The sequence below is a fragment of the Podarcis pityusensis genome (assembly GCF_964106645.2).
Source record: "Podarcis pityusensis genome assembly, chromosome: 5".
NCBI lineage: Eukaryota > Metazoa > Chordata > Lepidosauria > Squamata > Lacertidae > Podarcis > Podarcis pityusensis.
The window spans coordinates 62,377,086-62,402,138 of record NC_138032.1 but is presented as its reverse complement, the minus strand read 5'-3'; the positions used below and the strand labels follow the sequence as shown (position 1 = coordinate 62,402,138).

General features: G+C 37.7%; 1 pseudogene across 2 annotated transcripts in view; it reads left to right on the top strand.

Annotated features, from left to right (window-relative positions):
* Positions 1 to 25,053, top strand: part of LOC308477983 (heparan sulfate glucosamine 3-O-sulfotransferase 1 pseudogene) — a 75,749-nt pseudogene that overhangs the window by 30,963 nt on the left and 19,733 nt on the right. For both annotated transcript variants that reach the window (XR_013991649.1, XR_013991650.1), the window contains one exon: positions 10,454 to 10,585. The product of XR_013991649.1 is annotated as a heparan sulfate glucosamine 3-O-sulfotransferase 1 pseudogene (transcript). The remainder of the gene's footprint in view (positions 1 to 10,453; positions 10,586 to 25,053) is intronic.

The window sequence follows — 25,053 nt, the reverse complement described above, 5'->3', positions numbered from 1 at the left end:
TATTAGGAAAACATTAGGGGGGAAATGGAAGGGCATGCTTCAGTATTCTGGATCTTATTCTGTATAGCTGATTCTAGGTTAGAAATATTTATAGTGTAGGCTGGCTTTAGGAGATGTAGGCCTGACTTCATCAGTCATTAAGAAAGATTCTGTACTTGCAGGTCACTACTATGGTGATGGAATCTTTCTAAAATAATATTCAAATAAGGAAAAGAACGAGTCAGCATTGATTTATCTGTGATACTAGATGGCATAATTTCTTTTTCAAGAATAGCTATATGAAGAGGAAATTGTGACCTTAAGACTATCATTTCCTTGTGTGCTACTAATTTTTTATTATCATTTCCTTATACACAAACATGACTTCAGTGCAGAATCCAAAGAGTGACTACAATGCTGCACCCTGTGTTTTATTATCTCTTATTGGTTCTGTGATTCTATCCATGCAGAGTAGGTTCTCTTTCTACAATTTATTTGCACATGTCTCTCGCCTTTAAATTTGCAGGCTAGTTCACACATAAGTGTTCATTACTTGATGACTGCAATTTCAGGTGGTGTCAAGCCTTGACTTAGCTCCAAGGCAGGATGCAACTAGAGTTCAGGCTTAGGTTGGAAAGAGCTGGCAGGGCATTAAATTGAGTACAGGAGGTCAAGCACTGGCTCAAGAAGATGTGGGTCAAAGGGCACAGAGTCAGAGACAGGTGAAAAGTTGAATTCCAAGGTAGCAGTAGATGGTTAGAGGATCAAGAAGCAGATAGAAGATCAAAAGGCAAAAAGGGGTCATGAAAAGCAAGGCAATGCAAACAAAACAGCAGTCGCTATGTAGTTTTTCTAGCACCTTTTACATTAGGCATAAATCTAGTCAGATTTAATCATATGTATTCTTCTGTTTGTCTTAAATCATGTCCAGTGTACAGAATGAAAATTCATATAGTACCATTTGTTAGGACAGTTGTCAGAAGCAGAACCATTTTAGCTTTGGTAATTCATTTCGAAAAGCAAAATCCTTTTGTGGTTGGCAAGAAAACTGAAAAATGTGTGAAGTTTGTGCCCTGAGCAATGATTCTCTCAGATGCAGCATTCAGGATGTAGTTGTTAGACACAGAAGATAGACAATAAAATTAAATATAAATCTGATTGTAGTTTGGTCTACTTACATAGACTTTCATAGAGAGATATACATGTAATATAGGATTGTCAAATATTTAGTAAATGTCAGGGAACTGCCATCAGTACTGGAGGGGGAGAGCAAAAGCCAGAGGGATTCCAGAGAGCGTCCAGGGATCGGGAGGAGCAGCCCATCTTCTGGGGAAGAGAATCAGCGTAGCACCAGTGGTGAAGGGGGGCAGCTGGGGGAAGTGGCGAGGCGGTCTCATGACTCCTTGCCTGGGACCAGCGGGGAGAGTAGGGGTCCTCCGTTGCCCACGCCCTCCCTGCGCAGAAGGCTTCCGCACAGAGAGGGTAGGTGGAGACTAGGCGTCAAATAACTTCTTTGCTGGAAGAAGTTTAAGAAACACCCACTCACGGATTCTGCCAGCGATTGAGACAGCCACGGGTGAGTGGCTGTCCGGACAGAAAAGGTTCACTTTGGCAACCCAGCCAGGCGTTTGCGCCCAGCCGGGGAGATAGGCACCTGCTTATGCACGAACAACCCCTAGAACCATTACAGCAAATTAGTTGATTAACTACACTCAATCTTGTTACTTCTGCTGCTCTGACAAAGCCCAGCTTCTTCCTCCTTAGAACCTTTTCTTAGTCTGTGTAGTTTCTATTCTATCCATCCCTGTACTGTTTTCTGCCTACTGCTTGTTGCTTCTACCACCATGGCACCTACATCCCTTCTTCCCAAATCCCACCCTTATTTACTGGCTCCCTTTTCCTGCTTCTTGTGAAACTGCTCCTCTTTCATCAAGAAAGTAATTGTCCTCCATTATATTTTCATCTCTTGATCTCCATCTATCTGTTCTCACCAAAATTCAACTCTTCCCCTTTAGATATTGCTTCTTCTGCCAGGCACCTTGCTTTGAAGACCACTGCAGTGGCAGCAAAAGCCATTACTGTCTTTCTAAATTGTAATAGTTCCAGCCCCTTTTCAGCCTTTAGAGTTTATTCTATACGAATCTACTCCTCCTTGTTGCAGTCATGCACTCTACTCCATATTACAGTCTTACCTTGTCTCATAACCCCATCTCTTATCAGATCTAATAAAAGGAGGGTGATACTTTTTTACAATACTTTCAAGTGTCCAAAGCACTTTACATGCATTATTTAGTTACAACACAACAGTGATAAGGTATCATTCCTTATATTGCTGATGGAGTGTGAGAGAAGACAGAGAGAATGACTTGTGATTGCATGGCAGAGGTAAGATTTGAACTGAGAACATTGTTTCATAGTTCAGCCTCTTAGCCTCTATGACACACTAACTCTCATCTAGATGCTTGACTCAGCTTTTTCTTTTTTGACAACAACCCCCAATTGTTACTTCATTATTTTAAGATTCTTCTCCTCTCCAAACTGCTCCTCAACCTTTGCCATGACTCATCTCATTGTCTTGAATTTTCACAAAGAACTGCTTTGCCTCTATCTGATTCCTCATCTCTTCATTAGTATAACAGTATTATACTCCCCACACTCTGTTGCTGGTAAAGTGGCCCTCAGTGGACTATAACCTTCAAGGTACTAGGACTACTAGGATATGGTATTTTTGCCATGCCTATAATTAGTAAAATTTTGAACTTACCTCGTAGATGCAAATTTAAAATATCCCAGATGTATTCAGTTGCTCCCTGACAGGGCTATCAAAATTATGATTCTTCCACAATGCATAAAAAGTTGTAATTTGATACAGATAGCCCAACAGATCCTGATTATTAGTAAACAGGATAAGTTTACTTCTCTCCCTGACATGAAGTGAGTCTCATAACAGTGACCAACAGATTGTTACAGGACAATCTGTAACAAAGCACGTCGAAGAAATAAATGTGCGAAGAAGCTAGGAGTATAAGTATTTTTTAAAAAAACTTATATATGACTCGCCACTTCACATTCATTAACAATATTCATTTTGCAGGAAGACGGATTCTGTAGCAGCCTGTACCATATTAAAATATAAGTTTCACTTACTAGTATACAATAAAACAGCAATCATACCATATCTCTAGAATAAAATATGTGGATCTTTAACAGCTTTTGCTGGGTTTTAATATCCATGCAATTATATGAATAATGTATGTAAGTTGTAAATGCCATCAAAGAAAAAACTGATGCTTTTGCATTTTCTTCTAACTTTTATCTCCGAAGAAAACTAATGTTAACAATTGTTTTTGAAACATCTTGAAAAAAGGAAGATCCAAATCAACCATCAAAGAAGGCTAGAAAACAGTGTTACTTAGCCATATGAAAATGTTGCTGGATTTATTGCAGAAATTCTAAACTTACACATCAGGTGATACCAGTTAAAAGATATCCTTCCATTTGTTAAACACTGAAAACCAGTAGTTCTAAATCAGATTTAAGGGTCCACCATTAAACTCTTTCATCATTGTTTAAATACTATTAGAGTTTATAACACCAGCGTGGTGTAGTGGTTAAGAGCGGTGGACTCGTAATCTGGTGAACTGGGTTCATGTCCCCGCTCCTCCACACGCAGCTGCTGGGTGACCGTGGACTAGTCACAACTCTCTGAAGTCTCTCAGCCTCACTCACCTCTGTTTGTTGTGGGGGAGGAAGGGAAAGGAGATTGTTAGCTGCTTTGAGACTCCTTAAGAGGAGTGAAAGGCGGGATATCAAGTCCAAACTCCTCCTCCTCCTCTTCTAATATACAGATCAGCAACTGTTTGTTCAAGGTTCAAGCCTTACCCTCAGAGGAGTGCTACTTAGCCTGTGGCCCTCCTGATATTGACGGATTCCTATCCTCAGAGTGGCTGGGGAAACTCAACCAGATGGGTGGGGTATAAATAATAATGTTTATTATTAATATTAATATTTATTATCCCATTTTCTGATAGGAGAGAATTTGAATACTGATATGAGATATTGCATTCCATGGCAGATTGGTAGTATTGGAACATTCAGATAACAGTATGTATGAAAGAAAGATATTGGGGTGAAAACACATGAAAATAGTCCAATCTGAAACATAAAGCACTGGAAAACTTAGAGGATATTGTCCCGTTTCAAAATGCTTAACAAGTGAGGACTCTTTTGGCCAAATTGTCTGAAATATGGCAAGGATGATGCAGTAAAACAGCACCTGAAAATTCAATGTTATAAGGATGGAAAACTTTGAGTGTTAGCATCAGAAGAAAGGCTGGGTCTTCCCAGTAATCAAAGTGGAAACAAAACAAATGAGAAACAAACAACAATAACAAATAAAACAATAATGGAAGTAAAACAAAACAAATGAGAACTATAAAAAATGAAAGACAAAACAAATGGGAGTGTCACAAATAAAATGATAAATGAAACAAAAATGGTTTTACTTGAGGTGCATTTCCCTACAGTTGTCTCTGCTAAACTCTTTCTTTACCTTTTCCACTCTAAAACTGCATCAGCATCCTGTATGGTCCGAATACATATTTGTAAACATGTATTTGGAAGCCTATGGTGAGGCGGGCGGGGGGGATGTGTTGGGGATTCAGGGTACAGAAGTAGCAAAGAAAAATATTTAAATATTTCCTCTCCTGCCTCTACTTATCCACAACAAATCAACCCTTCCTGAGGAGTGAGGGAATAGTTAGGTCTTTAGGAACAGTTTACTGGACAGTTCTCAAAATCTAGAACTATTATCAGTTGTCTTTTGCTTCTTCAATCTTTATGCTGTGGTGCAATTGGCTGGATTAGGAGAATACCCTGTGGAAATTTTGCTTAATAAAGGCAAATGAATTACACTAGATTATAACATACCTTCCTTGCCTGTCTTATTTGCTTGTGTAAGATTTTTAAATCACCAAATATCTACAAGTTGGCTCTTCACTAAGCCCACCCACACGTTATGATGGTGTTGACAATGTGAAAATTGTGTTCCCTAGCAGATCTGTCTCCCTCTCATGCTTTCTTATCTGTAATAGAAAAGAAATACAGCATTTGTCCATGAGAGAGAGGGGAGAATGTAGAAACTTAGTGGTAATTGCTACTAATCAGCTATTGTAACCTACTACTCATCCAAAAAATTTTTATATAGCAATGTTATCAGTTGTCAGGAAATTATGAATAAGAATGTTTCTGGAATACTTTCCAGAAGATTTTGCTGTGCTGTATCAATCAAAGCAGATCTAGTGTGTCATGCTTAGTTGATTTATATATATATATATATATATATATATATTTAAAAAGAAAGCATGTCATGTTGATTTAAAATGGCCTATACAACCTATTAAAATTGTCTACAAGCTAGCAAGAAGTAAGTGAACTAGAATATATGAATATATAGGGAAATCAACACTTGTATAGTTTTAACTTTCAAACAAATTCAACGTTTTATGTAGGAATTCCAAGTTTTACTGTAATAGTTCTAAATATCTTGTAAATGATGACTTAGCAGTAGGACTTCTGTGCTGGGCATCTTTTCTATATTTTAAAGAAACCATCTACTTTTTTCTGAACTGGATTAAATGTGCAGACATGATAACTCTTTCCAAGGGGATGAATACTGCCAGCATTTAAAAGGGTGGTGGTTTTCCCTTACACTAGGGGGATAGTTCTAAAAAGTATTCACTTAGTTCCTTCTTTTGTTTTTTGGGTGGTTTTAATTTCAGAAAAAGAGGTGCGTGGGTGGTGCATATGTTCTAGGAGCCTTTATTTGGGGGTGGGGTGACCTAAACGGGATTACATGTATTCCTTCATCATTACTAATCATTTGAAGAAACAATAAATTTCTGAAAATTGAATTATTTTTTGTAGAAAATCAAGCAGTGGGTTTTGTTTAGTTTTTTGAAAATGTGTCACCCTGTATTACTGAAATAAACACACCTGGGATAGCAATTAATTGTTTAGCATTTTATCAGTTTTTATGTCTGACTATTTTCCCCTACTAAAACAAATCTCTATTGAATTTTGCCTCTGCGATTCACACTTTTGCATTAAACTCATGCAAGCCTCCTGCTGCTTGGCCTTTACTTACTTGAGATAATAGACTGTAGGAGTTGATCAGGACAATTTGAAAGATCTGTGTTCAGCATAGTAGGGGGTGGCATAGACACTGAGGAACATATGAAACTAATGTTGTACATTCAGTTTCTTCTCTGCACATTCTGTCCTGCATTAACATTCACAGTTGGCACAACTAGCATGACAGAGCCTCAAAGGCAATTTTTATTTTCTGAGTTCAAGCAGCTGCATGAAACTGGGTTAAGCTATTACAGTTCTCTTGTTCTGCAACTCACCCCAAGGCTGGAAAGGCAATAATGGGATGACTTTGCTGGTCCAATTTCTGGTTCTGTCACAAGATCTTTGATTTCTTAAATCACCAGGACTATCGCTACATAAATTTTGGGAATACAAATACGCTGCCGTAGAATTTCCTCTGACAGTGAATGATAGAGCAAAATGAAAAATGAGGCTGTGCAATGACCATGAAATCCCACACTATACAATCAGAATGGCATGCTACAGTTCTTGGTTGCAAGTGACATGGGGAGTGGCAGATGCCTGTTTGAATGCTTCAGCATTTAAGCAGTTTCCTGCATATCGAAAAGTAACCAGAGGGACAGAGGGATTACATGCAAACACGCCTGGCATAAGTGATCTGCCTAAGATGAAAGGTGGCAAAATATTTAGCCAAGTTTGGAAAGATCCTACCTCCATGCTGGGATTTCTGATACAGCAATTTAAGTGCCTTCTTCTTCTTGCACTGAAACATAACATTATCGATAACCAATTGGAAGCGCATAAGAACAAACGGAACGATCAATATGAGGATGGTTTGGAATAAAATAGGCATTTTGGGACTATTTTCATTTGGACAGCAGCAGTTTTCCCTTAAAACCGACAAATTTTTATTTTACCATTTCTTCAGATATTTCTTGATCTGTTTTGTCGGTGGCAAAATGTGAAAAAATTGTTGAGATTGGGGGGACTTGAACTCCCAAGTAACAAAAGCATTTATGGCAAATGGGTATCTTATGTCAGATACAAATCTATTCTGTGTTCTCAGGCGTGGGTTAATGATCATTTCAGATCTTAAATAGTATGGAGGTTTGCCACTGGTTCAAAGCTAGGAGTTCTTCATTGAGCTTAAGGAGCACTGCAATTGAATCACAGAACATTAGGGCCACATCTGTGTATAAATTCAACTGGTGCACAATGACCTTCACCTGATAGTGATGCCTTAAAGGTATTTCTGGTTTGCGGGGCAGCAAAAAGAGATAACCAACCTGATTTGTGCCACAGTGCAACCATGGTTTTCTGTCCAGGCCAATAGTCTATATAGTGGACCTTTTACGCTGATACAGTTGAGCTGAAGCTTATACAGAATTCCTTCCCAAATAATACACTTCCAGGGTTTAAAAAAGATAGCCCCACTCTAATGTATCAAAGGTATCTTTAAAGGTATCTAATAACAAAGTTACCAAAGGATTTTCGAATGCTTGCTATGGTGGATAAGTATGAGCACAATATCAAAATTTGGTAGCTAGGGACTGTTCTGATCTGCAAGGCCAAAGGAGGGTCTGGGTGTGTGCTTTGAAGCAGGGATACCCAAGGAGGATGCTATTATAGTAATAGCATCAACTCTTAGCTTTTCTGTCAAGTGGAATTTTGAGAATTTCCGTACCAGTTTATATAGTTTACAACTGCCATACCAGATTATGTAATTGTTTTAGAATATGTTTTACTAATTCTAAACAATTTTACTTTATAATTACATTTTATGCAGATTAATAATCCTTAAGACTAATGTACAGATGCCAGCTTGGTGTCATAGATTGCCATATATAACCAAAAAAGATGCAGTTTGGTCCCCAGTTACCACTTACTAGTCAGCTTAAATTATCTAGGTATATTTAGGTATATATCAAATTATCTAGGTATCATCTGTTTAACAAAAGTGTATTTATTCTCTCACATATAGAAAAATAGCATCCCAAGTTCAAAGTACATTTAGAGAAGTAATTACAATAAATACACTTTTGATTGTTAAAAATGTAGCTTAAATATAGGTATGCCTCTGTTTGATCTATATTGTGATGACCTTGAATTTAACAAATTCATTTGTGCAATATTTTATTGACACATGAAGTTTTAGTAGAAATAATTGGTTTCTAAGTAAAAGTAATATTATTCATATACGATTATAAAGGCCCTGCTTTCTTAAACTTATCTATTAAAGAAAATTTAGTTTACAATCATCTTAGTGATAATTAAAGGACAACCACGATTTGGTGTGTGAAGCAAACGTTCCCCAGTTTTTTTGTAGTTATGCTTGCATAAGAAACATAGCTAATGACCTGGGCATAAGGAACATAGTTTTCTTTTGTTATCAGCTTTCCCAAACTAATTGGACATTTGGAATGGGCTAGTAGGTTAAGGTCTGGCTCAGCAGCACTATAGAGTTCTCCCCGTAAAGGTGGGCATCATTTCAATTATGATCTAACCCCAGCATAGCTCCTGGAAAGGAAAGGTCCTGTGAAGAAGACTTTAAAATACCCTGTTGAATAGCAAGCACCAATGTTACATTTCAAACTTCACTTTTGCAACTCTGTTAAATTAATAAAAGATTTGCCATGTGGGTGGAAAAGAGGGTTACTTTTCAAAACTAGTGAGTTAAAAGCCCCACTTCTCTTGCCTAGCTTAGTCCCATAGTGAACAGTTATCTGGATTGTGGCCTATGCCTTGAAAATATCACCAATGTCATTTTATTCCCTGGCATTTACATAGGAGCAATTGATATTTAAACCACACTTTAATATAAAAAGTGCTGTATTAGACCTTGCCACTACTGAGGTTCATTGTTCAAAAACATCCAGGAGCATGTCAGACATGAAGCAAATAAAGTTCAGTGTGACATTGGGGAGCTGCCTTCAGGTCAGTTCTGGCATTATGAAGTACTCGAAAAAGCATTACTTATTAATACTTTTCACAGGTAAATTCATCTACCAAACATTTATTTTGGCTTCCAAAAAAACTTTAAAGGAACATTTCACATGGAAGCAGCTTAAATAGCTTTGCATTTATTTACTGTGCAAATACAGTATTGTAATACAAATTTCCAGGAAAATCTGCCTTTGATAGTCTTTGAAACCTTTTGAGCAGCTCTCTCTCTCTCTCTCTCTCGATTCTCTGAACTTTTGGCACAGCCGCACATTCCAGCTATGCAACAAAGTGGTGTGATTTGTGAGTTATGCTCCCATTTTCCTAAATAAATAAATCAATAAAATCTCCCCTGCAGTAGCGATAGAAAGCAAGTGTTCACTCAGAGATTAGGGTCTTATGATGATGTATCTGATGTTCCGTTGTTGTTGTTATACGCTTGAATGGTGGTATTGAAATTTTAATCCTGAATGGCTATTGCCATGCTTAATTAACAAGCACCTCATAAGAGAATCTACTTCTCCACCAACTGCTACCAGCAGGTATTGACAAGAAAGCCATGTAAACTCTGCAGATGACTGCTGATATCCTTAAAGGAGCAGAAAACAAGCTCTTTTTCAGCATCCTTCAAGTGGGGTGGCTTTGTATATTAGACTGCAAGTTTTCCTGGAAGATGCAGTTAGGAGATTGCTGAAATCTATTGCTAATGCTCTAACTGCTATTGTAAAAAGTATCCTATCAACCCCATGTTGTCAGTACTTCAAAATTGCTATTATTTAAAAAGGAATAATTTCTAGGAAACTCCAAAATGCAAAAAAGAAACTTGAATGTTGAATGATTCTGAGGAAATAGTGTGCATTTATAATCTTACTGTTGTGCAGATGATTTTTCATGCATCATGGCTGTACCCTTGAAGCCGTCGTTTTCTCATAATAGCAAAATTCTTTCTTGCCTACCTCAGTTGAAATTTTAATTGGCCTACTAAAACTTTCTCATGGGTAGAGGGAAACATATTTTTTTTGTATTCTAGTAATCCTATTTAGTCTTGATCACCCACTAAAATATAATGTGGCCCATATATAAACTTCAGAATGGACACACACACACACACTTTTTTTTCTAAACCCTACACAAGGAAATGCTTAACTTTTTTATCTTCTTCACTGCCTGTGTGTTAATATCCCAAGGCATATTTTAGCATATTCTTGCTCAGCCAGGATGCACTGTGCATTAAAACAATGGGCGTTGCTCACTGAAAACAAAAGTTGCTAAATCAGATGTTCACATACTGTTGCTAAGCATGTCACCTGGAAGATTTCCTCTGAGCCAGAGTTCTATTAAAGATTACCTTGCCCAGTAGGTGAGAGTTTTGTGGGGTATGTTGCTGTGTTTCAAGACATTAATGTGTATGTTTTCCTTACAGGTCTTAATAAATTCAGAAGGAAACATTACTCTATGGGCTGATGATGTGATTTCCTCCTGTCACAGTACAGTTGCTGTAACAATTCTCTATCATTTCCAAGAGTTTCTAACAATTGCTACACAATAAATCCAGGTAAGCACACTTTTGAGCTGTCCAATTAGTTTTTTCCCCCATGGATTTACAATAATTATCAATAAAGTGTTAATTTAAAAAATCTCTCACACAGTGACATAACTGTTCCATATATTCTTTGTCCCCTGAATGGATGTTGTGTTATTTCAGGGAAATGCCGTATGTAAAGCAGACACAATCAAGGATTGGTCTCTTAATTCATACTTAGATTGTTCTCATCTGCAAGTGTCATGGGTTCTGTGGAGACGTCTTGGAGCGGGTAGTCAACTGTGGAAGATGACCGGGGGAAGATGGGGCAGTTTGAGCTGGATTACCTGAGGAATGACCTAGCACAGTGGTGGCCAAACTTGGCCCTCCAGCTGTTTTGGGACTACAATTCCTATCATCCCTGACCACTGGTCCTGTTAGCTAGGGATGATGGGAGTTGTAGTCCAAAAACAGCTGGAGGGCCAAGTTTGGCCACCACTGACCTAGCAGGTTGTGGGAGGGAAGACTGGAATCCCAGAAGTTGTCTGGCCCTGAAGAGGGGCCCAGTGGTCTGGGAGGTAGAGGTTCAGATCTTGGGGAGAGGCCAAGCCTAAAACCACCTGCAGTGGAATTGCCTCTGTTGGCACCTCCTGTCAGTGAAGAGTCCCTTCTGGGTAGGCAAGACTTGGACTGCTTGCCTTGCAAATAGCTGTGCCCACCCTGCACTTTGAAAGGAAGATGCCGGGAAGATATTACTCGTTGGATCAATGTCTTAGCCTCCACTTAGCCATGCATTTTAACCTCTACTGTAGCATGGAACCAAGACATTGTAACCTGACTTATGTACAGCTCATTAAGTGTTGGGCAGTTTATCTTAAAGAGTTCCCATTCTTTGATAGTCAGGGCAGAAGTTTAGAGTATTCATGCAATTTCATAGCAAGCTACTATAGCAGCATGTTGATTGCTTTGTGTTGCCATTTTTGCCACGGTAATTTGCTATCTTGCATCTCCACTTCCACAAATGTATAAAGATGGGGTGTTTCCTTTCCTTCACTATGTGTCCAGTGCCCTATTGCCCTTGTCTACATCACTGCAATTAACTAATTAAAATCCTATTGTGCAATAATAGTAACCTTCGTCAAATTATATGCTTTGCTCTCTGTTTTCTCCTGTTGTGCATTCATATGTTTATTTGAAATACAGCTCAGGAATAATGTCTCTTTTTTAAAACAAAAAACAAAAACCTCAAACTACTCAACCATCTAAATGTTAGATTATCATGCTGTTAGTGTGTGGGCACAATGCAAACCAAACATAATTGTTTTTTTTAAAAAACCTAGAACTGATACATTAAGAAAAATATTCTTTCTTATTTAAATAAGAATGGTATGGGGATTCCGAGAGAAAACTCTCATAGAAATTGGCCCTTCACAATAAATAGTTAAGAAACTGAAAGCATTGCAGAATCTTAGCTCATTCAGTATCTGACGTAATTATATGATCAGAGGGTGACACAGAGATGGAAGTGAATTAGCAGAATGGAAAAGATAAGACCAATCACTTTCCAAGGCTCTGTTAAGGTCTCATTCTTTATGCCAGTTGCTCCCCAACTCCCCCCCCCCCAACCACTTGAAAATTGCTGAAGGTCTTTGTAGACCATTAAATGATGTTTCTTGCCTGTTGTAGCAATTGTAATGTTCTGTGCTAAGTGATGTAATACAGTGGTACCTCCAGTTGAGCATGGGATCCGTTCTGGAGCTCCAGTTAGATCCTGAGGAATTTGCAGCCGGACGTGCTGCTTCTGCACATGCACATACTTCCGGGTTTGCCGCGTTCGCATCCTGAAGGATACGCAACCAGAGGTGTGCATATCCAGAGGTGTCACTGTACAATAAAATGCAATATTAAAAAAAATCATACAATATGAATTCCATAGAGCTTTACACTGTTCTTTGCAGACAGACATACTGTAGACCATCTGAATGAAGCTCACAGATCACTGGTAGTCTGTGGGCCACAGTTTGGGAACCCCTGCTATAAGCTGCACAAGCAGCTTTTATAAATTGATACCTAGGACACCAGAGATCATAGAAGGTGCACAGCAATCATGGAATTGTAGTAACACAGAATTTGGTTAACTAAACAGGGTTGCAATCATACATTTTTGTATCAGAAGAATCGTAAATAAATAAATCCTTTAATACTGTAAAGGCATAATCTGGCTTAAACAGTATCTGTGGTGTCATTGGATGGTTGGTTGAAAAATGATCTATTGATGCTTACTGATTTCTAGAATATGCAAACATTGCCTCATAAAGTATTTTTATTCAGAAAATTCTCATTCCTTCAATCCTTACAATTAAGATGTTATATGCAAAGAAGATACTGGTTTTTAATTTAAACAGGCCTTATAAATAACAATTGAATAATTAGTGGTATCCAAAACATATAAATAATTAATGGATGTTAACGCTATAGAAGTGTTGAAAAAAAAGGGAACATGGTTACACATTTCAAAAGAAATTCATAAATATGCCCATATTTTTATAATTTTAACAGTGGTCTAAATTCTGGCAGCTTAAATGCTTTGGAGTATCGGCTAATTGAAATCAAGAAATTGTTTTTCATAAAAGGTTGATGAAGAGTTATGCAGACATCATGGAAGAAACATAAATAACATATTCCTTTATTTCAGTATTTACAAATCACACATAAATAAGTATAGTTCTTAAGAGTGCACAATTTTTGAAGTGGTGATATGATATAACTCAGCTAAGAAAATCTTGATATGGTACATAGTGTAGTGGAAGCATATTTTTTATTTGGCGTAATCTCATCAGCTGCTGTTTATGTTACACTCAAGTTAAGGATACTTAGCATTTTAATTATTGTATGCTGCATGTTTTCCTTTGTATATATACTTATTCTGTATTATTTTTGTTTGTTTATTGTGGAATGGTTGTTTAATAACTAAATATGGCCTTAATACCAATTCTAGGGAATTTTTAAATAAAACATTATCATCATATTCCTTAAAAATTAAGTTCTATATTTAAGATGTAAATGATTTAACAGTACTTTCTTCCACATTTGGAAATATTGCGGCATTTACAATTGGGAGATAGCATTAAAGATGTTATTTGTAGAAAATACTATTTTAGTTTCTATTTGCTGTAGTGGGCTCTCTGAAGGATAATAAATTGAAGCTAAACCTTGATAAAGAGATGCTATGGCTGGACAACTTCTGGGTTTGGAAATTAGGAAACAGCCTGGTCTTTATAGGGTTGCACTATACTTGTAGGAGCTACTGTGTAGTCTGGGATTGCTCATTTACTGAAGGCCGAGGTTCCTGCAATGGTTCAGAGGACTGTTTCCCAGCTATATCTCATTCCCGACATGGATAGCCTGGCCACAGTAAGGCGCACTCAGATAACTTCCCATTTGGATTACTGTAATGTGCTGTACATAAGGCTTCTCTGAAACTGGAGCTGGCACAAACTGTGGTGGCTCAACTTCTAAGTGGCTTCTAGAGCAACATTGCACCACTCAGTCTCCTCTTTACCACGCCACACATATCCAATTCCCTCAGAAGGCTTGGTTTCCAAACACTTTATCATCTTGACCGCCCTCCTCTGCACACATTTCAGCTTGTCAATATCCTCTTAAATTGTGATTTGCAGAACTGGACACAGTACTCCAGGTGTGGTCAGACCAAGGCAGAATAAAGCCGTACTATGACTTCCTTTCATCATGACACTATACTTCTGTTGATGCTACCTTAGAATAGCTTTAGCTTTTTTTGCTGCTGCATCACACTGTTGACTCTTGTTAAGTTCATGGTCTGATAAGACTCTTAGATCCTTTTCACATGTAATACTGGCAATCCAGGTATCCCCCAACTTATATTTGGGCAGCTGGTTCTTCCTGCCTAGGTGTTGAAGCTTACATTTGTCCCTATTGAAATTCATTTTCTTAGTTTGAAATGAGTTCTCCAATATGTTACTGTCATTTTGAATCCTGAATTTGTCTTTTGCGGCATTAGCTATCCCTCCTAGTTTGGTGTCATCTGCAAATTTGATGAGAATCCTATCAATTCCTTCATCCAAGTCATTTATAAAGATGTTGAACAACAACGGGTCCAGGACAGAACCCTGCAGGACCCTGCTTGTCATTTTTTCCCCAGGATGTCAAGGATCAGTTAGTGAGCACTCTTTAGGTTTGATCAGTCAACCAGTTACAAATCCACCAAATGGATATCTCACCCAGTCCACATTTTACCAGTTTCTTCACAAGACTGCCATGGGGGGCTTTGTCAAAAGCCTTGCTGAAATCAAGATACATTATGTCCACGGTATTTCCCTGATCCACCAAGCTTGTATATTTAAAAAATGAGATTCGTCTGGTATTACTTCAAGTTAGGGGGCCTAAATAAATAAATAAATAAATAAAATTATCAATACATTTCCTTTTCTCTACCTACCACAGGAAAGCTATGTTATTAACATGTGTGTTTAAACACAGAGTTGATACACTGACTACGGTTGACTCTGTGTTTATGTATACCGCTTTACTGTTATAATTAACTTATTTGCTTACCTTTCTTTTTAAAAAATTCCTTTTCTATTTCTTGCAAATTTCAGTGTAAATAAAGGTGCTCGACTCATTATACTCATTAAAACTGAGTATACTCATTAAAACTAAAATGAGAATTTACTAGTTTGTAAAGGGGGGGGGATATAATTGTACAACTCTATCTCAGCATAGTTTGCCAATAGCTTATTTTAATATTGTGCAATCAGATTGTCTCAGTTGTGGCACAGAATAGATCCAGGACATATTTCTTTAGTGTTCAGAATAGCAGTCGAAACTGAGATACCACTCTAAGCCCTAATTTAAGAACCCAGGTGTTTAGACTAATCCCCTTACTTTACAGATGCTGGTTCCCTCTGTAAAAACGGGTTTGGAGACAGGCTTCAAGAAATCTGCAATATATAAAAAGCAATTCTGCAGTCAGAACTACAGAAATTGGCATATTTCTGGACTCTTAGCAATAGGAATGTAAGAGGGCAAACTGGAGGACACTTCTCAAGTATTTGACCTAATTGGAATATAAAGAAAGTGGATAGAAAGAAGCTTTTGTCCCAGGGCCCTCCACTGAAGATGAACATTGGGAGATTAAGTACAGACAAAAGGAAATATTTCTTCACATAGCACATACCTAGCTAAACTATGGAATTAAATACTACATGGCCTAGTGATGGCCACCAACTTGGATGACTTTAAAAGAGGACCAGACAAATTCATGGAGGATAACACTATCAATGACTACTAGTTGCAATGGCTATGTACTACTTCCAGTATTAGAGGCAGTACGTCTCTGAATGTTAGTTCTGGGGAGTATGCGTGGGAAGTGCTGCTGTCCTTACCTCCTGCTTGTGTGTGGTTGGCAGCTCCTGAGAACAGGAAGCTGGACTAGATAGGAATTTTGGTCAGATCCAACAGAGTGATTCTTAGCTTACACACTAGGGACTAGCAAGCATCCCCAGTCATTGGCTGTGCCAACTGGGCTGATGAAACCTGAGAACATCTGGAGTGCCATGAGAAGCATAACCAGGCATTCAGTTGCCCATTATAGCCTGATCTCCATGCAGAAGTGGCAAAACAGGGAAATACTTTCTGTTATGCCCCATGGGGATCCCACAGTAGGCTAGCAAATGCTAAGTCCATGGTGGACTGGGTGATCTTTACAAAATATAATTTATAAAGCAGCTCTGCATTATGAAGACCAAGTATGTAAAAGCGGCCAAACCCCACCCCACCCCAGATCAAAAAAACCATACCGGGTTCTTCATTTTCAAGCATTTGTAGTGCTTTTCTTAGAATGGATACCTGCAAATGTAATGGCCCACATTCTCTCATTTATTCTTAACTTTGAATTATGTCATGTATTTATAAAACAGTAGCTTATTTTAAGAAACTACTAAAATTGAGTTAATTAACTTCTTCTCTTTCAGTGCTATCCTTTCGTAGGTGACAATTCTGTGTGAGAGATAAATGATGAAACAATTCACAAAGTTCTTCCCAATATTAATTAAAAAGTGACCAAATGCTGAAAATTGAAAACATGTCATGTATATTGTAAGGAATATTAATCAAGGTCTGACAAGTTCAGCAGTGGTGAAGTATCACATTTGGAACAGAGAATTAAAACAGCCTCTCGGTGATTTTGTTGTACAACTGACAAGAATATGTTGAAATAATTAATATATATGCCTTTTTTTTCCCTTCGAGGAACAGAAGCCACTTACTGAAATGAGAAAGATCTGTCCATTTGGTACAGTAGTACTGTGAATTTGAAGAAAGCTAATGGCACATTGTGCAATTTATATCTTCTGGTCTTTGTACAATTGCCCGTGTTTTGTTTGTGTTTGTTTTTTAAAAAAGTCTGGAGTTTAAATTTAGTATTACTGAAAAATGCACAGGAACAATTGAGCTACATATGATAAGCATACTTATCATTGTAATAAATAATATTGTAAGATGTAATAAGAACTGTTGGGTGTATTTAAGAACTATAGAAGCTGATGGAAAAAATAAAGCACCATCCATCCCTTCTTTGTGTATGAGAGGGAATCCCCATAACGTCTGAACGTGCTGCTACTGGGTTAGGTTCATTGCAGCTCACCTGCTTAGCTGTGAGAAGCGCATGCTTTTTATGATGGTAGCCTGAAAGCCAATGCTTGAAGATGACTGGGACCTCTGGATACATCTATAAAAGGCATAAGACTGTTACTTGGTATTTGGAACGGGTTGAATTGTACCCCATATTTGTAAATTATCTTGTATTACTATATGGAGTTGTAAGGTTAAAATATGAGGTGGCCTTGGGAAATAGATTTGAAGGACTGTGTGCTGTACACTAATGAAGATGCCTAGATAAAATAGTGCAGCATTGTTCATAATTTCAAGATAAAATATTGAGCCAGTAATTTCATTTAGGCTGTTCATTTCACTTGAATCTTCTGACATGCTTGGCATCATAGTTTTGTACATCAGCCTGTTTTTGCCTGGGGGAGGGTCTTTTTAATTGTTAACCACTTAAAACATACAGATATTTAAAATTGTGCTCAGAAAAAAAAAGGAAATTAAATTGTGGCGGTGTGTAAGTTGTGTCATTTTGAAAAGATGCTGCCCAAGATTGAAGTTGTTTTGTTGAGCGCATTCTCCCCTGTCATGTTATTTTGTAAAGCAAAAAAACAAAACACTAGTTTATCACAGTGGCTGGTTCCGGGCTAGGTCTGAAGAACAGACAACGTAATTTCAGTAATCATCAACTAATTGGCCCTTGTTCTTTAAACATTTATAATTACAGAAGTATTTTCTTCCTTCAATCCCTGAAGTGGTCTGTTGTCTCCCGCATGGATTATGAACATTTAACTATTATCTTGTAGATTATCAATACATAATTAAAATGCTATTGGAGATAAAGCATCATTCATTCCCCCCCCCAAAGGGTAAACACAGTGGGGAAACAGATCATTCTGTTAACTGCAAGTTAAGTTTTAAAAAAGAATATCAAAACAATTTATGCCAGGGAAGGGCGGGATGGTGGTGATGATGATGGAACACCTCTGGTATCTTTTGGAGGAAATGATGGGACTATCTCATTTAATATGCTTGATAATTTTTCATTTCATTTCACTTTTAATTTGTATACCACCTAGGTAGTTTGCAACAACAGAATATAAGAATCACACACCTTATAATAATCTGATCCAATACAAAAAAGTCATAATATAATAAAAACATAACTTTAAAATAAACAACTCCTATGAAATAAAGTAATGTTCAGTAATCCATTTCCTCCATTGCCTCGCTGACAATTCCATTTCCCAGAAGGTGGAAGAAGCAACAAGGGGTTCATCTGTCTTGGACCTGGTCCTCACCAACTGATCAGGAACTCATTGATGAAGTTGAAGAATTGGGAAACTTGGGAGGAAGTGACAGTAAGAGCTGTTAAATAGTGGAACAGACTCTCTTGGATAGGGTTGCCATATTCTGAAGAGCAAAAAAGAGGACACATTTGCCAACTTCTGCCTTAAACTATGGATCATTATGACAACTCTACCCATGAAAAAAGAGGATGTGTCCTGGAAAAAGAGGACATATGGCCACCCTACAGGTGGTAGTGTTAGCAGTTTCATGGCTTTCTGTCATTGATGTTTTAGTTGGGTCCCTTCCAACTCTGCAATTCTATGATTCTATAATACAATAGTACACAATAAAAGTAAATATAAAAATATTAGCAAATAGTTATACAGAAATTCAGTCTTAACAATTACAATAAAGAATTACTAAACTATAATCAATAAAAAACAGCAAGTCGCAATGCATGAAATACCACAATACATACAAAACCATGTAGAAGAATTAAATTGAGAAACAAAGATACACAACTATTTTTTTAAAAAATGTCTCCCTTCCCACCTTCTGCTGTTCTTAAAGTAATGACTTGGGAGAGGCTATTGCTCAGATAGACTTGATTGAGGGTACAGGAGGTGAGGCTCTTTTGCCCTTCTTTGCCTTTCCTTACTGAGGAAGCAAGGTGGCAGCATGCTGGGGCAGAAGTAGATGTTAAAGGTGTCATTTCTCTTAAGTAGCCCTTTCTCATCATCTGTTTCTGCTCCCTATTCACTCATCATGTCAGACTAGTTGAAGCCTCAATATAATGCACAGGGCAGCAACTCTGTTCTGAAGGTTCCTCAGGCTGGGGGTGGGGGCAGCACAGGTGAAACCAGTCACCCCATGAGAACAGACAATGTCTCACACCCCTTACAGTTCTTCCTTTGGAAATACCACCCCCCCCAAGGGTTCCTGGGGCTGGAGGGTAGGGCAATAGAGGTGGGGAAAACCATGGCCAGCACAAAGTCTCTTGCCCCTCGCAGAATAAATGTTCCATTTCTTCCATTAAGAACCCTCTACAGTGAACCCATTGACACTATTATATTTTAATATATTCTAAAACTCAGTTTGATCTAATTATTGAGCCTGGTCCTGAATACTAAATATAGCTTTACAACACTTTGAACTATACATTAGAAAATGCTGGTTCTCAACATTCTTCTCACGTGACATTTTGTACTTCAGATTCAGATTCCTGAGTACAAAATACAGTGCCTTGCATCTATTGTAACTGGTGTACTTGCGGTTAAACATCTGCTTTTATCTGCCAAAAAAACTGGTGACAATTGAAACAGGATCAAGCCTCAGCTGGGATTTTTGCTGAGAACTAGCCTTTTAAGCAAATGTGTACAATTCACATTGACGCAGGGCATATGTGTTAAACATCATTGGAAGCCCCTGTCTGTCAAGCCTGCTTTGTTCCTGCTTAATTTGATAGACAAAAAGGCACAAGATGCACTCTTCAGAGAACTAATTCTATTTCTAATGCTGGCTGTTCTATTGGTCATTGGATCAAACTAGGAAAATAGTGCTGAAATAGTCAACTCCACCAAGCACTCATTTAGAAAAAATGTAGGGTAATCTGATGATGGGAAAAAAATTACATACCAAGGTAGGCAAACCTATGACCAAGGCTGCCCTGCAAATTATCCCATTACTTGTTTACTGTTTTTAAAGAGGCACTTTATAACCATCAAATGTACAGTACATTTTATTCAAGTTCTATAGTTCATTTGAATTATATGACGAGCAGCTAGTACAGCATATTTTAATCAGATTGTTAGATGAAGGAAACAAGTTACTCTTAGAGAACCAAAGAGGAGAAACAGTGAATTCTGTCTAGGGTACATATATGCAGATTGGAATAATAATACAGAGCCATTGTCCCTAACAACTCCTGCTAATGTGATTCTAATGAGTGAAAGGTTTGGTGGATTAATTTTGGCTAACATTATAGACATGTTATATGAATGTAAGGGAGCAGCTACACATAACTGAAGAGAAAAAGAGGTGCCAGTACTCACCATGAAGTTGTTACAGTTAAGTGCCACACTTTTTAACAACAACAAAAAAAAGGTACCAGCAGTGCATACCTTTGCGTACCCCCTGAAGAAGAAGAAAAATATTGCAGAAGAGCATTCTGGAAAGCTCATGCTTGATCCAGCCAAAACAGGCATATTAGTTTAAGAACTGACTTCTCTTACCTCTTTGTCTGCAGTAGTGAACAGTACAAAGAAAGTTATGAATTGGAAAATAGTTTGCTTGCATTCATGCAAATTGCTGCTCTGGGTCACAACCTTTTTCTCTGTAGGGAGCTCTACCACACACAAACATTCCGTATATGATACACTGTTGGGTTTATGATATGGTTCATGATCTAATTTATGCACCCTAAAGGATGCTTTGTTTCCTTTCTTTGGCCCCTAAATATAGCATCAACGTTTCTATAGTCTTCTCATAACTAATATTCAAAGAATTGTAATTAATGATTAAGTACAGTCTTTATGGATCTTGCTGCCTACTCAGTCACATAAAGAGACTTGCTCTGAAACCCATAAGCAGCTATATAATATGCAACTGTAATGTGAATAATTATTCCTCTGAAAGTCCTATAATTATGGTTCCTGAAGCAGTCTTATTATTAAGTCATCTTAATAGAAACTCAAAGCAAAATTGCCTTGAGTTTTGTGATGATATAAATATTGTTCACTGAAAACTTGAGTGCTTTGTCTCTCTTTCTCACACATCCGCAGCTGCTTATTGACCATGCATGGGAGTGAGAGGGAGGGATAAAGAAAGGGGTGCTAAAGGAATTTTTGGAAACTTTTAAAGCAGGTTAAACAGTAATGAAATTAAAGACAGAGTGAAGCACTTTTTAAAATGTCTTTTGGAAAGGATGGTTCAACCATCAGTTCATTTGCAATTCTAGTGTTAAACAAAAAGGTAGATAATTGGGGCACATTCCTGATCCTTAAAGCATGGAGGATTAGAAAAGTTAGTTTTGAACTTCCCCAGTAAGTTATGTGTTGTATTTTTATATTATTGTGGGCTTCATACTGATTCCAGGGATTAGCAGGTCTTCACAGGAGCTAGTATGATCATCTACTCCTCTTTCTTTTATATCCTCTTCCATCTGCCTGAGTTTTACAATGTGGGAAAAGTGGACCATTCTTGACATAGTTATATAGAGGAGTCAAACATTTTTGCCCCATTTGATGGCCTCAAAAGATCACCAAGATGGGGAGGGTAGAACAGCGGCCGAACTTTTCTGCAAGAAACTGTTCCCCATCTTAGTTCATCTTTACTATTTAGTTTCAAACCACTATGCTTGCATATTAGCTAATCCTGATACTAGGTTCATGTTAAATGTTAAATCTCAGCAAGGGGGATACTCTGACAGTTCCTTTGTCATTCTTCTCAAGCATTCCTGGCCCTTCAGAGATCTTAGGCAATATTTCCTGCTGCTTCATTAACAAGATAAATCTGCTGGATTTCTGTTGCCCTATGGCTCCCACACATTTGCATGTGCCAGAGGAAAGTGGGAGTACTTACACTTAAAACAGTTCATGGTTCCTGAATTTTCAGTTGATGCAGTTCTTGACAGCAGATAGCTTATTGAACTTGTAAATAAATTGCTTCTCCCAACAAATGTCCTGAAGCAATTTACAAGAATAATTTGCAAAATAAAATAAAATACAGTAATAACTTTTTAAAAAATACATAGGCATGAAAGTAAAAAAGCATCGGTGCTGCCCAAATGCATGAGAAAACAAAAGGATCTTTGCCCATGCCCAGATGATGACAAAGTTGGTGCCAGGCAGGCCTCACTGGAGAGAGCATTCTATAGACAGGAAACTATTACAAAAAAGGCCCATTCTCACCACTTATCAGCAATGAGGTGCAAGAACAAAAATGGTCACCAGTACCCATCCTTGGAAACTAAAATTCATCCATTAACCACAGACCAGATAGCACTCTGCATGCCTCTGGAGCCAGAGGTGCCAACTTTAATAAAATATTGGGGTGGGGGAAGGTAAGCCCCACCCCACATAATTTATTGATCACAAGATGCAGCACACACACACACTATTTGAATGGCAATGCCCATCAACTTTGAGGGGGGGCGACACCCTCAAATATTTTTTTGGGGGGGGGTGAAGGGACCTTGTTGTACTCTAGGAGTTGGCTCCTATGCCTGGAACATTACTTGCTACAATAGCAGACTCCAAGTCCCTATGAAGCTCCTCTTTGTTTCTATTATCACTGTTGACAATGTATCCTTTAGTCGGTTTTGCATTTGTTTAATTTAATTACTCTTTCACATACACACTCTGAATAGCTAGCAGGACCTAACCATGAAACTGGTTTTACTTAGTAAATGTAAATGCTACCACCACAATGTATCTTGCAATGATAATACAGCATTAGAAAGAATAGCTCAACATACAAAAGTTAAGGTTTTGAGAGAAGGAAACTGCTCTGTCTTCTTAAATGTATTTTTGGGAAATATCCATATATATACACACTGTATTCAGAAAGAGCTGCCATCATTAACTGATAGCCTGCATTCTTCAATTTCATTGCTTTCTTAGTGAGTTATAAACAGAAATAACTCTTTCTGTTTATTGTATAACTTACAGTTCAATTTCAAATTTGGATTTATTGTCCCCTGTATGTATGTTTCTGAGGTATGGAGATTTCACATTTTATAAATAATTCTGAAAAAGAGAGTTGGTAATGACAAAAATCAACATAGCATCATTTTAAAAGAATGATTACTGGAGAGGGAGATACTAGGATAGGCTACAAAATATATAGCAAGTTTTGCCGATCATAAGCACAAAGGGAATAAAAAACTCAAAAAGTAAGAGGTAGTCAGATAATATGATCAATGATGATTTCTAAACAGACGTTTTTACCAAAATAGTTTTCACATTTGTCTTTTTGATGTTTAATGATTGCTATAACCCTGGTCTTTTGATCCAAGAAAGATATGAAGAACCTATGGAAACTACAGTATTTGAACATATATTTAGCTGACCACTAAGCCTTTAATCCCTACATTTTTATGTTCAGATAAAGAGGCACAAAAAAGCAATTTTAGCCCAGAAAGGAATACTGAAAATAAGTGTTGAAAGGAATAGTATGGTAAATCAATCAGCATTGAATCAGTTCTGAAGGCATTGGATTAAAAGGAGTGTCTGTATGGCCTGTCAAGTGAAGGACGGCATGTTACCTTCTTGAATGACCACAAGGGCACTTCATGATAATAGTTAAGTTATCATTCACTGCAACACTTTTCATTAATCTCATAAAATGAAATATAGTAGTGAAAAGGCCAGTGGTCATCAACAAAGAGAGCCAAGCACGAGCATTTGCAGATCAGCCCTAAAGATCTATGGAGTGACAGATGTCACAGCCAGATTTCATTCACTTTTATAAACCTAAAACAGTATACTGTCAAGGTGGGTTAAAAAATAAATAAATCCAAATTACATTACAGGATTAAAGTTTAGATAATTTGCAGTTCTAAAAATCAATATGTTTTTAACTTGCTCTTGGATTGGATTCTTTGTTTTTTATTGTTTATATTGTAAAGACCTTTGACTACAAACAACAAAGCTCAGACAGAGAAGTGCTCTTGCATTTAAACTCCCTTGAAGCCTTTAGCTTTTCTTGCCTCTTCCTTCCTTTTGCAATTGTCATTATATGGGAAGAAAGGCTAATTTTACTTTTATTTATTTATTAGCAACCAGTGTGGTGTGGCACTGTGAGGCCATACTCATTATATTGGGATAAGACAAGGCCATGGCCCAAGCAGCTTGGATGTATCATTCCAGATGTACACCCCAGGTTCCCTTGAAATGTTTTGGATGATACTGGGATGCAGCTTTTGAAGCAAGCGTAGTCATGTGAAACCTGGGAAGGATGCTCAGTCATCTGGGGTATATCTGGGAAATTCTGGGGTATATATTTCATATTGCATACTGCTTCACTGGTGCCCTTAACACTATTCAAAAAACACAGAAGCTAGGACCAATTAAAATGTCACCAACTAATAGGCAAGTGATTGATTTCCGCTAAGCGGGAATGTTAAGCAAAACAACAGTGGCTGGGGAGCTAGGCATGATGTCGAAGCCCCTAAGTCAGCAGATTATTTTAAATCTTATAATGGAGCACAGGAGGTGTTATGCAGATTTAACAGTGCAGTTCCATGCAAGTCTGCTCACAAATAGTTCTTAACTGAGTTCAATGGGACTTACTCCGGGGCAAATGTTCACATAAACTGCAGCCTTAATTAGATCAGACCCTGCTAGGTGCTAAACTGAGACATACTGGGAGAAGGAAAATATAAACACTAATAAGTGCTTTGATCCGTCTCCAGCAATCAGCAGAACCCACAAGCTATGACCTTTGCTAAGGCAGAAAAAAAGAAATATGGTATCTGCAAAGCTGGATACTAATTTTAGGTGATACACTAAGTTAAGAATTAATAAAAGACAAATTAGGTGCATTTTTGTGTGTGTCCACTGCCAATG